The following is a 19,117-nucleotide window of genomic DNA, read 5'->3' as shown; positions in this document are numbered from 1 at the left end:
ATGGCCATTTTGACAAATTGTATCATGAACTTTGCAAATACCTGTTGAAGTTTTTAGCTTTTTGTCGTCTCTCCATTAGTGAATTTGACAACATATTTGTGTCCTGATCTTCTCAGAGAAGACACCTGTATGCGAGTAAGCATTTCTCCTGAGGAACGTTTGCTAGTAACCTTGAGGTAAATTTGCAAAAAATAGATTATTTGTGTATTAAGAAATTTTAGAGTGTAAGGTTTGATTTCACTATGATAAGCTGAGAACATTATTTTTAATGCCATACATGTCTTTGGTTACTATAGTCCTCTAACCAAAGGCCTCCATACACTTTATGTTTTCTAATACATACCTAAAAATAGTAGGCCCCTCACACAAACTCCTAACCTGCACAATTTGTGAGATGTAGATTATAACTTACACCTGTGTGCTTCCTTCATGGGTGTGGTTGCTATTTTTGGAAACATGTATATTAGTTTTATAGGTGCTGTATTTCTTCATTTGCCAGCATATTATGTACTTTGTGTTGATCAGTTTACACCTAAACTATGGCTTGGTTAACAGATTCCTGGCTACTACCAATTCATACTCTTCACTCCATTTTGAGTTCCTCCTTGGAACGTCAACCATATCCGGGATTGAACGCTCAACCTGTAATCTTATTTGGGACAGAAGCAGAAGAGATGCTTCATGCCTCAGCCAACCACACAATACTGGCTGAGGATTGCCCAGGGGTTCATGGAAGCCACAGAGTTCCCAAATTGCATTGGTGCCCTGGATGGTAAACACATTCATGTAAAGAAGCTGCCAAACTCTAGCTCGCAGTACTTTAATTACAAGAAATATTTTTCTGTAGTGCTGCTGGCTGTAGCTGACAACAACTACTGTACTGTTTTGTAATTGCTGACATTGGGGCATATGGGAGTGCCTCTGATGCTCGCATCTTTAGATCATCAAGATTGGCTAGGTGACTTGCTGAGTCAAATTTACATATTCCCCATCCATGTGTGCTTCCAGGAGCCTCGGGCCCACCTGCACCATTTATAATGGTTGCTGATGAGGGCTTTGTGCTATCAAAGCATGTTCTGCTACCATTTCCACATCGAGGTTTGGACACCCTTAGGTGCATTTTTAATCTTCCTTTGATGAAAGCCCGTAAATTGGTTGAGTGTGCTTTTAGGATTTTGACTTCTAAATGGCGTATCTTTGAGACACAACTTCAGATGCATCCAAACAATGTCCAAGCAGTCCTAAAGGCAGCCGTCATTTTGCATAATTTTTGTAAGAAACATACTTGGAGGATGTTGAGGATGTGAGATTGCTTAATGTGCCATTACCAGAGGGCCCGCAGCATGCTCCTCGATTTGCTCAGTCTGGCCTTGTAGTCAGGAATATTTTTGCATATTATTTTTTGATACCAGAGGGTAGTGTGCCATGGCAAATGAATGTGCCCAACTAATGTTACCATGACATATGTATTCATTAACCAAGGTTATGGTATATTTTTAGTTCTAAATTTGGTTATTTTTTTGGATTATTTGGCTAGGGACTTGCAAGACAATGAGGACCCTTGATGTGGGTTGCGAGCTTACATTTGATGTGGGTAACTGATACATGCCCTACTCAAAGGCTTTTTGTTCCCCATAGCAAATAACTAATACCTCATTATAACGTGTTTATTTTGTGAATGCAAAATATTACATGTGCACAAGTATGTATTTGTTACGTCAATGTTTGGCTATCATAAAATAACTAAGAGTGTGACACCTCTGGGTCATCTTGGTCACACTTACTGACCCCGAAGCATCAGATTTTTTTTACATTTCCCCACGGTCCATATTTCAATGCAGTTCAGGCTGTGAGGGGCCGCAGCTTCAATGGCGTCAACACTAGTAACTGAATGTGTGCGCACCACCAGCATCTCCTCATTTCCCAGTATTTACCTCCTGGGACAGTCGCATCTTTGCACCATCCAGGTTGGAAACTGTGAATGCCAAGATATGGATTACTGCAGGAAGATAACGGCGGACAGGTATAGTATATAGTTGAATTTTTATTACAGTATGTAATTGAGGACATATATTCAACATATTTAGATAAGAAAAATATCAATTTTCAAAAAACAACCCAAATGAAAAATTAACCAAGGATTATTATTTTAGATACAAAACATGTATTCACCATATTGTGGTTAAATAACCAACAGAAAAGAAGCTATAATATATTGCTCGCTTCCTTACAAGTCTGCCAAATCAACATTACTAGAGAAAGATTCGTCGGTGGTATTTTCATCACTTCCACTTTCTGTTCTGGATGAGTGTGAGGCCATTTGCCCTGTATGCATTGGGGGCTGGAGTGTGGGTGTTTGACGAGGAGTGGATGTCAACATTGAAGTGGTAACAGATGGAGATGGTGGATAAGGTTGTGTTTGACAAGAGTCACCCAAAAAGGGTTGGGGAACAGTTTGGTGATGATGTGAACTAGTTTCTGAGTCACCTAGATGGCTGAGATATGATTGTGTAATATTATCACCTCTTTGCAGATGGGTTTGCGGACCAAAGTGGCTCACCACAGGTGGCTGCTGCCTTGAAGGCAGAGTGTAGGGCTGTGGATGACAGAAAGCACCACCACTACTATCCCCCAAAGACATGATGGAAGAGATGTTTCCATATTGTTGGCTGTAGGTGCTGCTAGAAGCAGACATTTGGCCATAATGATGGCTGTAAGCAGGGGCTGGAGGAATACACGAAGGCGCAGACCTTTGCACATAATGATGGCTGGAGCCAGGAGCAAGAGCAGCCAAAAAGGACTTGACATTTGGCCATGAGGATTTCTTGAGGCAGTAACTTGAGGTCCATAAAATGAACTAGACAATTGTTGATGCGGATATGTGGAGGTATGAGGTGGAGGCACAGAAGAGGGTGCAAGCATGTGCTGATATTGTTGTGTTGGTGGTACAGGTTCAGACCCTGAAGATAGTGTACCAACATTTTGACTATGTGTGATGTTCTGATCTGATGGCAACTGTATTTGATGTTGGCCTGATGGCCATTGTTCAATTGACACTAGAACCTGGTTTAGTTCCTGTTCTCCCTGACTTGCATCAAGGAGGGTCAATATTGCAGCCCAAACCCATTCCTGCCAGTCCTCAGGAACTTTTGCTAGGCAGAGAGAGAGGGACCGACAAAACCTTTCAACAGAATTTTCAGGTGTCACAGAATTCATGATGGCTAAAACTTGCGCATCAATTAGCTCAGGCAACATACGTGGGTCGTCATGAGGTAGATTTGATGTTGCTGATGCCTGTGGTGCTGGGGCTGCTGCTTGGGATGTTGTTGATCCCAGTTGTTGGGTGCTTCCCTGACCAGCATAAGTGGAGGGTTCATCAGCATTAGACACCTGCTCAGCTTGTGTTGGTGGAGTCGGGTCAGCTGGGGGCTGAGTTTCCGATGCAGAGGTACATGCCGCTGATCTGGCTGGTGTTGGCGAATCACCAGAGTCCTCCAGGTTGTCATCAGTCCTAGGAGAAAACACATTGTCCCATGAATTTTTATTTTTCAGAAAATCTTACACCACCAAAATAATAAAATTTGTGTTGGTGACAACATATGAAGTTATGTATAGAGCATGGTTCTTTTTTCTACATTTACATATACATGTGTGTATGCCTTAAACAAAATTTTAACATTTAGATACCATAAGTATTGTTCAGTGAATGTAAGTCCATTTCTTTATTATTATCTAAATTTACTTTTAGAAAAATACAGTGTTGTAATGTTAATATGTTAGGCAAAACATACTGAGTCACTTATGGATTAAGCTCCAAGATTGGGCGTAGAAAGGCTAAGTTGTGGTTGTACACATATGGCTGCTTTCTGGAAACTCCTGACGTGGAGGGGAGGGGATTAAATTCCCGCCGATACTGGTCCCTCGCTGAGCGCCATCGCCGTTTAACCAAATCCACTGTAGAGAAAGTGTGAAAACACAAAATAAGTGACATAAATCAAAAATTTACAAGCCTATTTAAACAACAACACAATAGCTTAAGCTATGTTACATTTCCAAAATTATTTTGTAAGGATCATGATGCCTGGTCACAACAAACGTAAGAATCCACCTGTTTTTGTGATTGCCATTAACACTAAGAAGTGTGTGGCCACTTTAAGCCATGTGTTGAGACAACAATTTCATATCTTGACACCATGACAAGTTTTCAAATCACATTCTCACAACATAGCCTGCATGCCTTTGGCTGTGTAACACTCAAACATTCCAACAATTAACAATGCCCAGCAGCCATATGCAAGGCCTTGCCTTGTGTGAAAAATCTTGTGTGGTGTTAATAATGAAGTCTAAACATTGGATTTAGCACAGTCCGACAACCAATAGTGTTGTGGCCAGCCAAAAATGTGAAACACATACACTCCAAGGAGCTACTTTTTTGAATAATGTGTGTATGGCGGATTTATCATATCAAGGAGCTCATGATGATCCTTACTTGTTAAAAATTTCTCCATTTAAAAGGTTTAAATATAATAATGTCAGACACACTTTCAGTGCCCAACTTTTGTAAAATAGTACATCACTGATTTACAATTTTAAAAATTTTTATAGCATAGTTAGGCCTACGACTAGATCTGTAGAGCTACTCTTGAATACAATACAGACTTGAAAATATAATATACCACTTTTGTTACGCCATGGAATCTTTTAACAAATATTTATTTTGTCTACATGGCTGAAAATAACCCCATGAATTAGGTTTTTATATTTTTGGGCTAAAAAATGGTAAAAAGGTTGTAAATACAAAATGCTACAGAATCATACTATAATATATTAGTCATAAGCTCAATTATATATGATAATGGCCTTGTACATGCAAAGTTGAAAAACAGAAATATAAACATGTGTGTGTAGGTTAGACATGCAACATGAGAAATATAAAGCACAATGTCAATTATTTGCATATGTAAAAAATTATTTCAGCATTCTTTTTAAAAAGGAACATCAATGGGGTAACTTACCAAACTTTGCCTGCTTTGCTGGTGAATATGTGGCCCAACCAGGTCTTGGTTAGAGCTGTTCAGCTATAGCAAACCAAGCACGTTCGGTCACCAGCTTGTCATGGTATCCCTCGGATCGAGTGTCCTAAAGTGTGGGATGTTGCTCCACTAGACTTATGAGTCTTTCTGTGTCTACACGGGGGCCATAATATAGTCACAAATCACCACAGTTGAAAGATCCCACCACTGTGATAACTCTCCAACTTCACTTCACAGCCAAAATACCTGTCTTGACTTTTCAAAACTTTGGCCCAAGTAACGTCTAGACACCTGTCTATGATTGATACAGTTGGTTTGAATGTTAACCCTATAAGTTTAAAAACGCACAGGGATCGCACATGGACTGCACATGGAAGCCATCCGTGTGCGGTATGTGTTTACACGCACCCATTGACTTGTATGGATCCGTGTGACCAGTGCAGTCTACAAAAAATGGACATGTCTACGTGTTTTGCACACGGACTCACGGTCCGTGAAAACACTCAGAGATCTGCAGAGACCCATTCTTTTGGATGGGTCTACGTGTGTACGTGTCTCCGGTATGTGAGTAAACTGTCACTACACGTACCGGAGACACTGATGTGTGAAACCGCACTAAAACTGCACTGTCCACATAAAATGTCCATAGCACATAATGGACAGTGGGGTGTGGCCTACATATGGGCAGTACAGTATGTGTTGGCATATTTTTTTTTTGAAAAGCATAAATGATTATACTTTTATCATGCATTTTACACTGGGCATCAATGGGGGACATTTGCAGTTAAACTTTAGAAGTTACCAGCAGTGAATTTATTTTACTATCCCTGAGGGGTATTTTAAGGTTTAGATAAGAGATCCCTTATACCTCATCACCCAGTTTAACACTCAGCTAAAAGTGGTAACGACATGGGGTAACTGACTTTTTTGGGTTTTTTTCCGGATGGCTGCTCTGTGCGCACAGGACCTGTGATGAGGTCACAGGAGGGGAGGAGTCAGGGATCACATGATCAAGGGCCTCCGTGTATGCAGGACTCTGCTCTGCAGGTTGTCATGGTGCTGGATGGAGCAGAGGCGCGTTTGCATGAGGTGTACGGATCGGAGCCGCGTGTGTACAAGGTGTACGGAGTGCAGCCGTGTGTGTACGAGGTGTACGGAGCGGAGCCGCGTGTGTACGAGGTGTATGGAGCAGAGCCGTGTGTGTAAGAGGTGTACGGAGCAGAGCCGCATGTGTAGGAGGTGTATGGAGCAGAACCACGTGGTGTGAGGTGTATAGAGCAGAGCCGCGTGTGTACGAGGTGTACGGAGCGGAGCCGCATGTGTACAAGGTGTATGGAGCAGAGCCGCCTGTGTACAAGGTGTATGGAGCGGAGCCACGTGTGTACGGAGCGGAGCTGCATGTGTGTATGGAGCGGAGTCGCGTATGCAAAACTCCCAACCTTCCCAAATCCAGTGGGACAGTCTCGATTTTGAGACTCTGTCCCGCTGTCCCGGCCAGAATCCTCCTTTTCCCGCATGGCCTCAGACCAAATGTACCGCCAATTTAAACAGCGCGATTGCTTGCTGTGTCAGATCGGAGCAGATATTGCTCCTCGCTCTGACACTGACTGGCACAGGAGACACGGAGAGGTCTTTATCAGTGGCGTACCAGAGCTGCAGCGATGTGAGCAGTCAGCAGCGTGGCGCGGCTGGATGACATCATTCAGCGCTGCAAGAGAGGAAGCTGCCAGCTGCTGTGAGCGGTGTGTGTGTGTCACGGGGAGACTAGGTAGGCTAAGGCTGGTTACCCGGGCACCTGCGATATCCCTCAGACTAGGGAAAACCCTGTCTGTCCCTCTCCCAGAATTTACACTAATAGTGTGCTTGTCTGGGCCACCAGGCCTGGCCCTGACTCCTGTTTCAGCCCTATGCTGAAACCACCACCCGCCACCAAGTGAATAGACCACACACCAACCCCCACAGAAAGCACAGACAGGGAAAACTAAAAAACACACCACGCCGCAGACACACAGGAAAACACAATAATGTGCCCAGGGCAAAACAAATACAAATAGAGGAAAGAGAAATATAACAAAGGATAATACACCACCAGATACGATATTTCTTCTCCAAGACCACCACTCCAGACCGGAATCACTAGGCACGAGGCACAAGCTATAATCGGCGACGCCCAAAGTCCAGCAATACTATTTAAAGGCCGTGGGCGTGACCCAGCCTCCAACCCGAGTACCAGCTAGATTAACCCTGGGCAACCTGGGTAAAAATCTAGTCGGCGCCACTGAGCATATAGTGGACGAATGTGGAATTACCGCTGTCTGTCGGATGCCCTAGTGTGAACAGCATCCGACATGACAGTACCCCGCCTTCTACGAGAGACCCCAGGGCCCTCACAACTTATAGGACCCGGCTTGTCCGGATGGCGGCGGTGAAACATACTGACCAGCTGGTCCACATGTATGTCCGAGGCTGGTACCCAAGACCTCTCCTCCAGCCCATAAACCCGCCAGTGTACCAGGTACTGTAAAGTGCGGCACACTACTCGAGAGTCAACCACCTTGGAGACTTCAAATTCCAAATTGCCATCCACCAAGACCGGAGGTGGTATCGGCGCCGCGTCCACGGAACCCACCACCTTTTTTAATAAAGATCTGTGGAACACGTTGTGTATCTTATATAACGTAGGGAGCTCCAATCGGTAGGCTACCGGGTTAATGATGGCGGCAACCCTAAATGAACCAAAAAACCTTGGACCTAATTTCAGGGATGGTATTTTCAGTCTTATGTTTTTTGTGGACAACCACACCCAGTCACCCACACTCAGGTCCGGACCTGGCACACGTCTACTGTCAGCCACACATTTGTACCTAGCACCCACGCTCAGCAAGCGCTGTTTCACTCTCCTCCAGACAGATGACAGTTGTGCTCCTAGCTGGTCCTCCTCCGGGACGCCAGCAGAGCCCCCCTGACGCAGAGTACAAAATTGAGGATGGTGCCCGTAAACACAAAAGAACGGGGACTCCCCAGACGATTCCTGACGGTGATTATTTATGGCAAACTCCGCCAAAGGAAGGAACGTCGACCACTCCTCCTGATTGTCAGAAACAAAGCAGCGTAAATACTGCTCCAAATTCTGGTTCATATGCTCGGTCTGACCATTTGACTGAGGATAAAACGCCGAAGAATGCGACAACTTGATCCCCAGCCGTGAGCAAAATGCTTTCCAAAATTTTGTCACAAACTGAGTACCCCTATCAGACACTATGTCAGATGGGACCCCGTGAAGTCTGACCACCTCCTGAACAAATACCTGAGCCAGAGTCTTCGTGTTAGGCAATGAAGGCAAGGACACAAAGTGCGACATCTTTGAGAACCGATCAACAACCACCAGGATGACCGTGTTCCCAGCTGAGGGCAAATCTGTAATAAAATCCATGGAGATCTCCGTCCATGGCCTACTGGGTACCCCGAGAGGATGTAGTGTGCCAGCAGAACGGGAGTGGGGCGTCTTAGCCCTAGCGCACGTGGTGCATGCTGACACGTACGAGACCACGTCCTGTCGGATTTTGGGCCACCAAAACCGACGTGACACCAACTCCAAGGTACCCCTAACCCCTGGGTGGCCAGCCAGGACAGCATCATGATGCTCACCCAACACCTTTAGGCGAAGATGGAGCGGTACAAACGATTTGTTAATGGGAAGCTCTGGTGGTACCTCCTCCTGAGCCTCGGCAATCTCAGCCTCAACCTCGGTCGTGAGAGCTGAGACCACTACACCTTTTTGGAGGATGGGTACCAGATCTTCCCGAGGTTCTTCCCCTGGAAAACACCTGGACAAAGCATCCGCCTTAGTGTTCTTAGACCCCGGTCGATAAATAATAAAAAAGTTGAATCGCGTGAAAAACAATGCCCAGCGAGCCTGCCTGGGGGACAGATGCTTGGCTGACTCTAAATAAAGCAGATTTTTATGATCGGTGATAACTATAACCTGGTGGACTGACCCCTCCAAGAAGTGTCGCCATTTCTCAAAAGCCAACTTGATAGCCAACAACTCCCTGTTGCCGGTATCGTAGTTATGTTCGGCGGGTGACAGCTTCTTGGAAAAGTAGGCGCATGGACACAACTCGCCCAAGGATGAGCCTTGTGACAGCACCGCCCCCACTCCAACCTCAGACGCATCGACTTCCACGGTAAATGGTTTCGATACGTCCAGTTGCACCAGAATGGGGGCCGAAGCAAAACTGTTCTTCAGGAATTCGAATGCGCGCACAGCAGCCTCAGACCAGGCGGAGAAATTGGTACCATTTTTCGTCATGTCAGTGAGGGGTTTGGCAATGGTAGAAAAATTTTTGATAAACTTTCTATAATAGTTAGAAACCCAAGGAACCGCTGGAGCGCTTTTAGGTTATCAGGCCGTTCCCAACGCAGCACCGCTTGCACCTTAGCGGAGTCCATTTTAAACCCTGAAGCAGACACAATATAACCCAAGAAAGGCAACTCCTGAACCAAAAATACACATTTCTCAAGTTTTGCATGGAGCTTATTCTCTCTGAGTAGCTATAACACCTGCCTAACATGCTCTAAAGGAGTATCACGGTCGCATGAATAAATGAGAATGTCATCTAGGTACACAATAACGAATTTCCCCAGGACATGCGAGAACACATCATTTATGAAATGTTGAAATACAGCAGGTGCGTTTGTCAACCCAAATGGCATCACCAAATTTTCAAAATGACCCTCAGGAGTATTAAAAGCCGTCTTCCACTCATCCCCTTGACGGACTCTTATGAGGTTGTACGCCCCCCCTGAGGTCAAGCTTGGAGAACCACTTAGCACCAGCCACCTGGTTGAACAAATCAGCGTCATAGGGTATGGATCACGATTCGAACCGTAATCTGGTTTAACTCCCTGAAATCCAGACACGGGCGTAATCCGCCATCTTTCTTCTTAATGAAGAAGAACCCCGCTGCCACAGGCGAGGACGAAGGCCTGATGTGCCCTTTGCTCAGACTCTCAGCAATGTAGTCTTTTAAAGCTTGCTTCTCAGGACCAGAAATGTTAAACATCCTTGCTTTCGGCAATTTGGCCCCTGGTTTTAACCTAATAGTACAGTCATAGGGTCGATGTGGTGGCAATTCTGAGCAACCCTTCTCAGACAACACATCGGCGAAATCCAGCAGTGACTCAGGAATGCTAGAAGTCACAGCGGACACACATGTGGCCAGGCAATTCTCCTGGCAGAATCCGCTCCACTGGATTATGTCCTGGGTTTTCCAGTCAATCACCGGGCTGTGCATAGATAACCATGGAAAACCCAGAACCATTTGTGCAGGAAGATTACTGAGCACCCTACATGTAACCTGCTCAAAATGTAGGACACCAATGTGGAGTTTAACCTCAGCCACAAACTCAGTAATCTCCCCCTGTGGGAGAGGAGCGGCATTGATGGTGACCACCTGGATAGGATGAGACAGTTTTTTGATCCTGAACCCGGCTGTGCGCACAAACTCCTCATCAATGAGATTAGTGGCAGAACCACTATCCACAAAAAGAGTGATTGGCAGCTCTCTGCCAGCGACAATAACTCTGGCAGGGAGCATACATTGAGAGACCAACATGGAAGATATGCATAAGCTCAGATTGGCCTCTTCCACACCCTCTGAGCTTAGTAGTTTTCCACCGTTGCACTTTTCTTAGATAACAGAGGACAAGCATTTACATAATGCCCATTTTTACCACAGCAAAAACAGACTCCCTGCTTCCTGAGCGAGGGGGCTCGATGATGTGACACCCCTGCGATTTGCATAGGCTCCATGGGCTCACCTGCAGCAACCTCACTTGCACCTACGCCCTCCCCCATAGGCGGCGTCTCTTGCGCCCCCTGACGCAAACGGCGATCAATGCGGATAACAAGACTCATAGCAGACTCTAGAGAAGCAGGAGTCTCATACATCAGGAGGGCTTGTTTAACCCTTCTCGAAACCCCATGAACAAACTGACTCCGCAGTGCGGGGTCGTTCCATTGTGTGTCCACCACCCAGCGGCGAAATTCAGAACAGTAATCCTCCGCCATTCGCTCCCCCTGGCGGAGAGCGCGTATTTTGGATTCTGCTAGATCCATTCTGTCAGGATCATCATAAATGAGGGCAAGAGCAGAAAAAAAAACTCTCCACTGAGTTAAATGCAGCTGAATCAGATGGTAAAGAAAATGCCCATGCTTGGGGGTCCCCGTTCAGTAATGACAACACCAGGCCCACACGCTGAGCCTCATTACCTGAGGAGATCGGGCGCATTAGAAAATATAATTTGCAAGCTTCACGAAAAATAACAAATTTACTGCGTTCCCCAGCAAACCTCTCAGGTAAAGGGATCTTTGGCTCTGCAACTCTACCTGCAGTTTCAGCTTGCACATTAGATACTACTAGACCCTGTTGCTGAACCGCCCCCTTCAACTCAGTGACCTGTAAGGACAGCGCCTCCAACTGGCGGGTTATGGAAGTCATGGGATCCATGGAATACAAAATTTTAGGTCCGATTATAATGTCACGGGGAGACTAGGTAGGCTAAGGCTGGTTACCCGGGCCCCTGCGATATCCCTCAGACTAGGGAAAACCCTGTCTGTCCCTCTCCCAGAATTTACACTAATGGTGTGCTTGTCTGGGCCACCAGGCCTGGCCCTGACTCCTGTTTCAGCCCTATGCTGAAGCCACCACCTGCCACCCAGTGAATAGACCACACACCAACCCCCACAGAAAGCACAGACAGGGAAAACTAAAAAACGCACCACGCCGCAGACACACAGGAAAACACAATAATGTGCCCAGGGCAAAACAAATACAAATAGAGGAAGGAGAAATATAACAAAGGATAATACACCACCAGATACGATATTTCTTCTCCAAGACCACCACTCCAGACCGGAATCACTAGGCACGAGGAACAAGCTATAATCAGTGACGCCCAAAGTCCAGCAATACTATTTAAAGGCCGTGGGCGTGACCCAGCCTCCAACCCGAGTACCAGCTAGATTAACCCTGGGCAACCTGGGTAAAAATCTAGTCGGCACCACTGAGCGTATAGTGGATGAATGTGGAATTACCGCTGTCTGTCGGATGCCCTAGTGTGAATAGCATCCGACATGACAGTGTGTGTGTGGTGTGTGTGTGGTGATGGAGAAAGCAATGATGGGGGTTGGGGAGAAGGCAATGATGGGGGTGGGGTAGCTATGTGTGGCCATTATACAGTATGCGGTATCATGTGGGCCCAGAGGCGTAGCTAGGAGTTCAGCTCAGGGGGTTGAGACATCTGAGTGGGCCCCTAACCCCTGATTACAACTACAGTGTCGCACTGTAATTGTGGGTATAAGAACCTCAGCCGATGATCCTCCTGTAACTAAAAAAAACATCTCCAGAAAGACCAACACTGATATTACCACCATATTGTGACCATACAGTGGTAGATGCCAGTCCTACAGAACATATAAGAGATCACAGCACAGTTACAGATAGTGACTTACCGCTGACGTTCTTTCTGATGGAATCGTTCACTTTTCCTGTCTTTTCTATCTGGCCCAGACCGACATGACAACTTCTTCCAGCCAGGACTCGTCTGCAGAGAATACAACAAAGACATTTCACTTCTCACATTCCAGCTATCACCATCTATTCCCAACCTGCACAAACTCCTAATCCTGCTAATACCCCAATACTGAGCGCTGCTGCTGTATGTGTCCCTATTACTGCCCCTGATACCCAAATACTGAGCCGCTGCTGCCGTATGTGTCCCTATTTCTGCACCTGCTGTGTGGTACAAAAGCATTGCACCTCATACTGCTTCACATAGTAATGCAACCACTGTGCCCTTACATAGTAAGATGTCTCCTATGTGCCTTCACAGTAGCCCCAAACTCTTTACAGCCCCCCACAGTAGTCCCCACACTGTATAATGACCCCCACAGTAGCTCCCGGCATCATGGTCTTATCTACTGCATTCTGTAATGTTGTAGATAAGCCCCCGATGTAACCTGAAAGATGAGAAAAAGAGGTTAGATTATACTCACCCATGGGCAGTCCCGCTGCGGTGGGCGTCGCGGTCCGGTCCGGGGCCTCCCATCTTCTTATGATCACATCCTCTTGTCTTCACGCCGCATCTCCGACACAGGCATACTTTGTCTGCCCTGTTGAGGGCAGAGCAAAGTACTGCAGTGCGCAGGTGCCGGGAAAGGTCAGAGAGGCCCGGCGCCTGCGCACTGCAGTACTTTGCTCTGCCCTTAACAGGGCAAAGTATGCCTGTGCCAGAGCCGCAGCATTATCGGACCAGACCGCAGCAGGACCGCCCCTGGGTGAGTATAATCTAACCTATTTTTCTCATCTTTCAGGATACATCGGGAGCTTATCTACATAATTCGAGAATGCTCTAGAAAAGCCCCTGATGATGCTGGTGGGCTTAGCTCAACTTCCATTTTGGGGGTGACAGGTTCCCTTTAACAAAGAGCTAAATAGAAGAAAACAGAAACAGCCAGTGGGTGTGTATAGAGGCCAGCATATGGGTATAGCTCCCTGAATGTATCCAGGTAACCCTAAAAAAATACTGTTGTCTGGACAAGACCCCAAAGAGAGAAAAGGAAAGGAGGCAACCAGAAGAAAGAGGGGGAGGTAGAATATTACCAATCTAAAGAAGAAAGTACCCCTTTGGGGTCTTGTTGTTTAGACTGAGTATATGTTCAGGGGCCCGCACCCATATGTGATTTTCTATACACACTTACTTGTGTTTCTTCTTTCTTCTGTCTGGCTATTTATCATACTGTATAAACTCATCCATAACTTTTTTTTTAATAAAAGGTTTTATAAGAGATCTCGTTCTGCTGAGCACTTCACTGCATACAAGCAGTCCCTCGCCAGCTTCAAGTCCATGTCACTCCCGCAAAACAAACTTACTTCTCATCTCTCATATCCTCCCTGACTCACAACCCTAAACATCTCTTCAACACTTTCAATTCTCTACTCTGTCCCCAGCATCTCCTCCCTCCCCTCTCATTTCGGCTGAAGAATTTGCCTCTTTCTTTAAGCAGAAGATCGATAACATCAGACAAAGCTTTGGCCCGCAGCCCCCAATCCCCCTCCTCTTGACTTCTCAGCCCTGTTCCAAAGCCAACTTCTCCACCATGACAGACGATCAGCTCTCCATCCTTCTGTCAAGATCACATCTCACCACTTGCACGCTTGACCCGCTCCCGTCCCACCTCATCCCTAACCTATATAATATATATATAGGAAAGAGACCTATATCCTCATCTGTGGGGTCCTGCAGCCACGGTCACATCTATCAGTGCACATTACTGATCAGTCTTGTCTCTGTATCTAAGGAACCATTAGATTTATATCAGCTGCTCTGAAGTTTTTTACAGATGGGGTGATGCTTGGGCAATTTGCACTGACAGTGACCCGATCTGTTTAAAAGTTCAAGCTGCCGCCATAAATCTACTGTGTCTCAGAGACTGCAGATACAGCACAAGAATCCAACCGGGGCTTATCAGGAGAGGAGCAGCTTCCCGCCACCTCCTCCCTGCACAGTGCAGACACCTCCGGCCAGTACAGGCAGAAGTGTGAGCTGTTGCTTACAGCACTGTGTCCCCTGTCCTGCTCCTCTCTGGAGAGAAGACCCAGCGCCATGGTCCTAACTTCTCTACAGCAGACAACTTCACTGAGCGTGCAATGTGGGCGTGTCTGCTGTATACTGGATACAGGTAGTGTCGGCACAGGGGGGAAGCATATGCTTCACTGCCTTTCTCCAGCCACTGCTCAAGGTAGTGCAGCGAGACTGTGTCTCCCTGCTCTACCACGGAGCTTAACTATATCGGTGGGTGCACACTGACATAATTAAGTGTAGTGTAGCTTCGGGTGGGCCCTTGTGAGCGGTGGGCCCAGGGCGGCTGCACCCTCTGCCCCCCTGGTAGCTACGCTACTATGTGGGCCCATTATACTGTATGGAGCATCATATGGGGCCATTATACTGTACGCAGCATCATGTGGGGCCATTATACAGTATGGAGCACTGTGTGTCCATTATACAGTATTGAGCATCATGTGGGGCCATTATACAGTATGGAGCATCATGTGGGGCCATTATACAGTATTGAGCATCATGTGGGGCCATTATACAGTATGGAGCATCATGTGGGGCCATTGTACAGTATGGAGCACTGTGTGGCCATTATACAGTATTGAGCATCATGTGTGACCGTTATACAGTATGGAGCACTGTGTGGCCATTATACAGTATTGAGCATCATATGTGGCCATTATACAGTATGGAGCACTGTATGGCCATTATGCAGCATTGAGCATCATGTGTGGCCATTAAACAGTATGGAGCACTGTGTGACCATTATACAGAATTGAGCATCATGTGGGGCCATTATACAGTATGGAGCATCATGTGAGGCTATTATACAGTATGGAGCACTGTGTGGCCATTATATAGTATTGAGCATCATGTGAGGCCATTATACAGTATGGAGCACTACGTGGACATATTTTTTTGTTTATAATTATTGTTTATGAAACAGTGTGATCAGCAGTGCTAAATGGGTGTGGTTGGGGCGTGGATATGGGAGTGACTAGTTGTGACTAGTTGTGAAACGGGTGTGGTCAGAGGCGTGGCCTAAATTTTTCCACGGCGAGCACAGCGCACCGCAAACTTTGTCCCTCTTTGCCTTCTTCAAAAGTTGGGAGGTATGTTTATGGGAGACAAATCAGAGACTCTGCAAGCCATGGAAGCACATTTAGGCTATACAAGCTGCTCACAGTTGGACGAGCAACATGCGTCCTGGCATTGTTGTGTTGAAAATTGGTTCCTGGGTCTTGTCAGACTCGAAGAATGCCGCATAATGATTCATCCTGTTCTGCAAGTAAAATTAGACTTCACATAACAAGACTAATGTAGCAAAAACCACCATAAGCTGTTAGCATGACATTGGGCTATGGACCAGACATCCAGATACAAGCGTTCTATTGAACTCATGCAATCACTATCAAAAGCGATCATGGTGCAGAGCAAGATGGCAATAGAGGATGGAATGGAGATTTATCTTCTCTTTAGTATTGAGTCACTCTTTTGTTTTGGATGCAATGATAGCAATGATTTCCAAATGGCTGGAAACTACATGGGCCATAAAGAAGCTTTCACACCAAAATGTGAAAATGTCCCAGGAGCATTTTTCAACATTAAGACCACATTTTGCTTATGCCACTGTGAGCAGTCTGTGTAGTTTAAGGCTCAGTTCACACTGGGTGATTGCTTGGCAGGAAAAAAGCAGTGGCAAAATCGCAGGTTTTGCTGCCATTTTGGTGGCGTTTTTGGTGCGTTTTTCATGCATTTTTTTTTCATTCAATTCAATGAGTGAAAAACACTGAAAAAATGCTGAAAAAAGTGACATGCTCTATGTCCAAAAAAAACATGCAAAGCACAATATACTGATGATAAAAAAACAATGTGTGTGCATGAGATTTCTGAAATCTCATAGGTTTTGCTGGTATTGTAAAAAGCAGCTGAAAATTACCATAAAAAAATAATTAAAAACACATCAAAAACGCCCAGTGTGAACTTAGCCTTAATGTACTAACTTGGCTTGCAGCATCTCCAGACTTATCACCAATAGAACACATCAGGGATATCTAGTAAATTTAGCATTTCAGGAAAGTCTTTAGGCAACCATTAATAACCTCACATGCCTGTGTTCATATTTTAATTATTTGCATATCATTAGCATGTCTATCGATACTGTGATTTTCATAATTTCACCATTTTTCTTGGTGTTGTAAATTCAATGTTGAGTATTGTGTATAGGTTTGTTCCCTATATTCAGAGTATCATTAACCCATTCTGACACAGTGTTATAATTTGGATCAAAATCAACTACACTATTACACATATAAATCCTATGCGGTCTTATGTATCGCTCTGGTTACAGCCTATAAATTAACCTGTGCATAGTCTAATCCTGCAGTCAATTCCTTTTTTCTCTTACTCCCTGTGGTACTACACGTAGGTTAGGAAGAAAAGGGGTAGATGAAAGATTGAAAATGACTGAAATGTAATTCTGTAATTCTACTGGTAGACTGAGTGAAGGAACTGCACACCTAAAGACACTTGGAGATGCTTCACATGGGATTTACTTAGAGTATTTCATGTCCATTACTTACACTGTGGTAAGTACAGTATCCAGCTGTATCAACGCCTGTGGATACCCTTTACCTATATGCAGTGAACATAGCCTATATGTCTAATGAAGAGTCTTCATCCAAAACGTTACGCATTATTGCACCATTGGTCTACAGAAGCTCAGTGGTTGGCTCCAGAAGAACTAGCACCCATCTCAAGCTAACTTTAATTCGCTGGGTGTGCCACCTAGGTGTTTGATTACTGAAATGTAATACTATGTTCCTCCTAAAGTGCAGAGGAAAATGTTTGCACTGCATGGCTCTAATTGCTACTCTGAAATCATAACATTCAAAGGGAGTCATCATAATGAAACAGCCTTTTTTAAAGGAGCTTTTTTTTACTACAACAATAGTGATGACCTTTCCTTAGTCTTGCCTATTCTACTATCTAAATTTTTTTTTCAATGTTCAAGGGATTTTACAATAATTTATCAATATCAGATCGGTGGGTTTTGAAAACCTAGCACCCTTAACCTATGAGCTACTTGTTAGGTGTTAAGTTCCCACCACTGCACAAGGGCAATCTCAAACCATGTCTGCTGCAGTCTCCCATTCTCCTCCAGCCACAGTGGAACCTGCTCAGCAAAGACATAGGTCCCAGCATCTGGCTCAGCCTGATACTGTGCGAATGGTTACTGCTGCCTTTCCAGGCTCTGCCTTTGTAGCCAGCACTGGTCAGGGGCGAGCAGGCTTTTCTGGGACTGCCCTGCTTTTCACACACTGAGCATGCCCACGGGAGGACCTCTCGTTGGAGCTCGGGGGTCACATGCTCAGGTCCTGTATCAGCTCCCATTGGTCCACCAGGAAGGTCCTGAAAAGCTGCAACTATAAAAGGTTTGCATGGCCGTATGCCCATGCGCTAGTATAATTTATGTTTGGCAGTTGCCAGTGAATACTCTACCACTCTGTACATATGTGGAGAGTCTGTTTAGCTCTGGGGCTGTACACTCAGGCAGGCAGCTAGCGTCAGTGGGGGCAATTAGCCTTGGCTTAGCATCTGGTTCCTTCATGTGTGCGGTTAGCACAAAAGAGTACCTGAGCAAGCACAACCCTAGTTAGGGTATTAGTTTCCATGTACAGCGTGACTTTGTGAAGCAACAGAGGTTGCTTACGTTTCACACGGGGTGAGGTTAACCCATGTGTGAGCTCAGTGTCCATTCGCCATTACTTAGCAGCAGATATCTCTGCACGGTGGACCCCGGGCTGCGAACGCACCTTGTAGCTACCTACAGTATCTATACTCGGTGCGTTCCGCTAGCCCTAACACTACTAGCAGGTTTGTCAGCGATAGGATGTAAAAAAAAAAGGTGATGAGCGGAAAACCACTGCTCTGGCACAATCTTTAGCAGCCACTGATAGATACTTCAGATCAACTCACATTTACTTAATAGGAGCTGATCTGCAGTTCCTAACAGCAGCCTTTAAACAGTGTGACTGAGCAGGGGTGTACACTGCTGCCGACTGCACACAGCTGATCAGTAGGGATGTCGGTTTAAGACCCCCCAATAGGTCATCAGCATCAAAGCGGAGGACAACACCTACAACATAGAGAGAAGGACCGGTCAGTAGACAAAGCAAGACTACTACTAATACAATTGTAAAGCCGGTTTCATTTTATTTAAACCAATTATACCCTTAATTATCATATAAGAAAGGTTAATGACCATTAAATCAGCGAGCTCTTTCTACATTACTAAATGTTCAAAGAATGTTAATGGTTCTATTTCACATAGAAATTCTGCAAATCTGAACCGGGGTGAAGAAATGAAGACAGTGACTGCTGACAGATTGTCTAGCGTCATGAGACAGTGCCGAGATGTATTCATGAGATCTTGAATAACCTGACATTTACCACTTTACAAA

General features: G+C 45.4%; 1 protein-coding gene and 1 long non-coding RNA gene across 2 annotated transcripts in view; both read right to left on the bottom strand.

The window, feature by feature from the left end:
• LOC143809899 (uncharacterized) overlaps positions 1 to 19,117 on the bottom strand; it is an 848,616-nt gene that overhangs the window by 230,619 nt on the left and 598,880 nt on the right. The window lies entirely within an intron of this gene.
• LOC143809898 (uncharacterized) overlaps positions 2,074 to 19,117 on the bottom strand; it is a 143,394-nt gene continuing 126,350 nt past the window's right edge. The window contains exons 2-3 of the long non-coding RNA XR_013222518.1: positions 3,792 to 3,954; positions 2,074 to 3,511 (exon numbers count right to left, since the gene is read on the bottom strand). This is a non-coding gene — a long non-coding RNA (uncharacterized LOC143809898). The remainder of the gene's footprint in view (positions 3,512 to 3,791; positions 3,955 to 19,117) is intronic.

The sequence above is a fragment of the Ranitomeya variabilis genome, chromosome 2 (genome assembly GCF_051348905.1).
Source record: "Ranitomeya variabilis isolate aRanVar5 chromosome 2, aRanVar5.hap1, whole genome shotgun sequence".
Classification (NCBI taxonomy): Eukaryota; Metazoa; Chordata; class Amphibia; order Anura; family Dendrobatidae; genus Ranitomeya; species Ranitomeya variabilis.
This window is presented reverse-complemented; position numbering and strand designations above follow the sequence as displayed.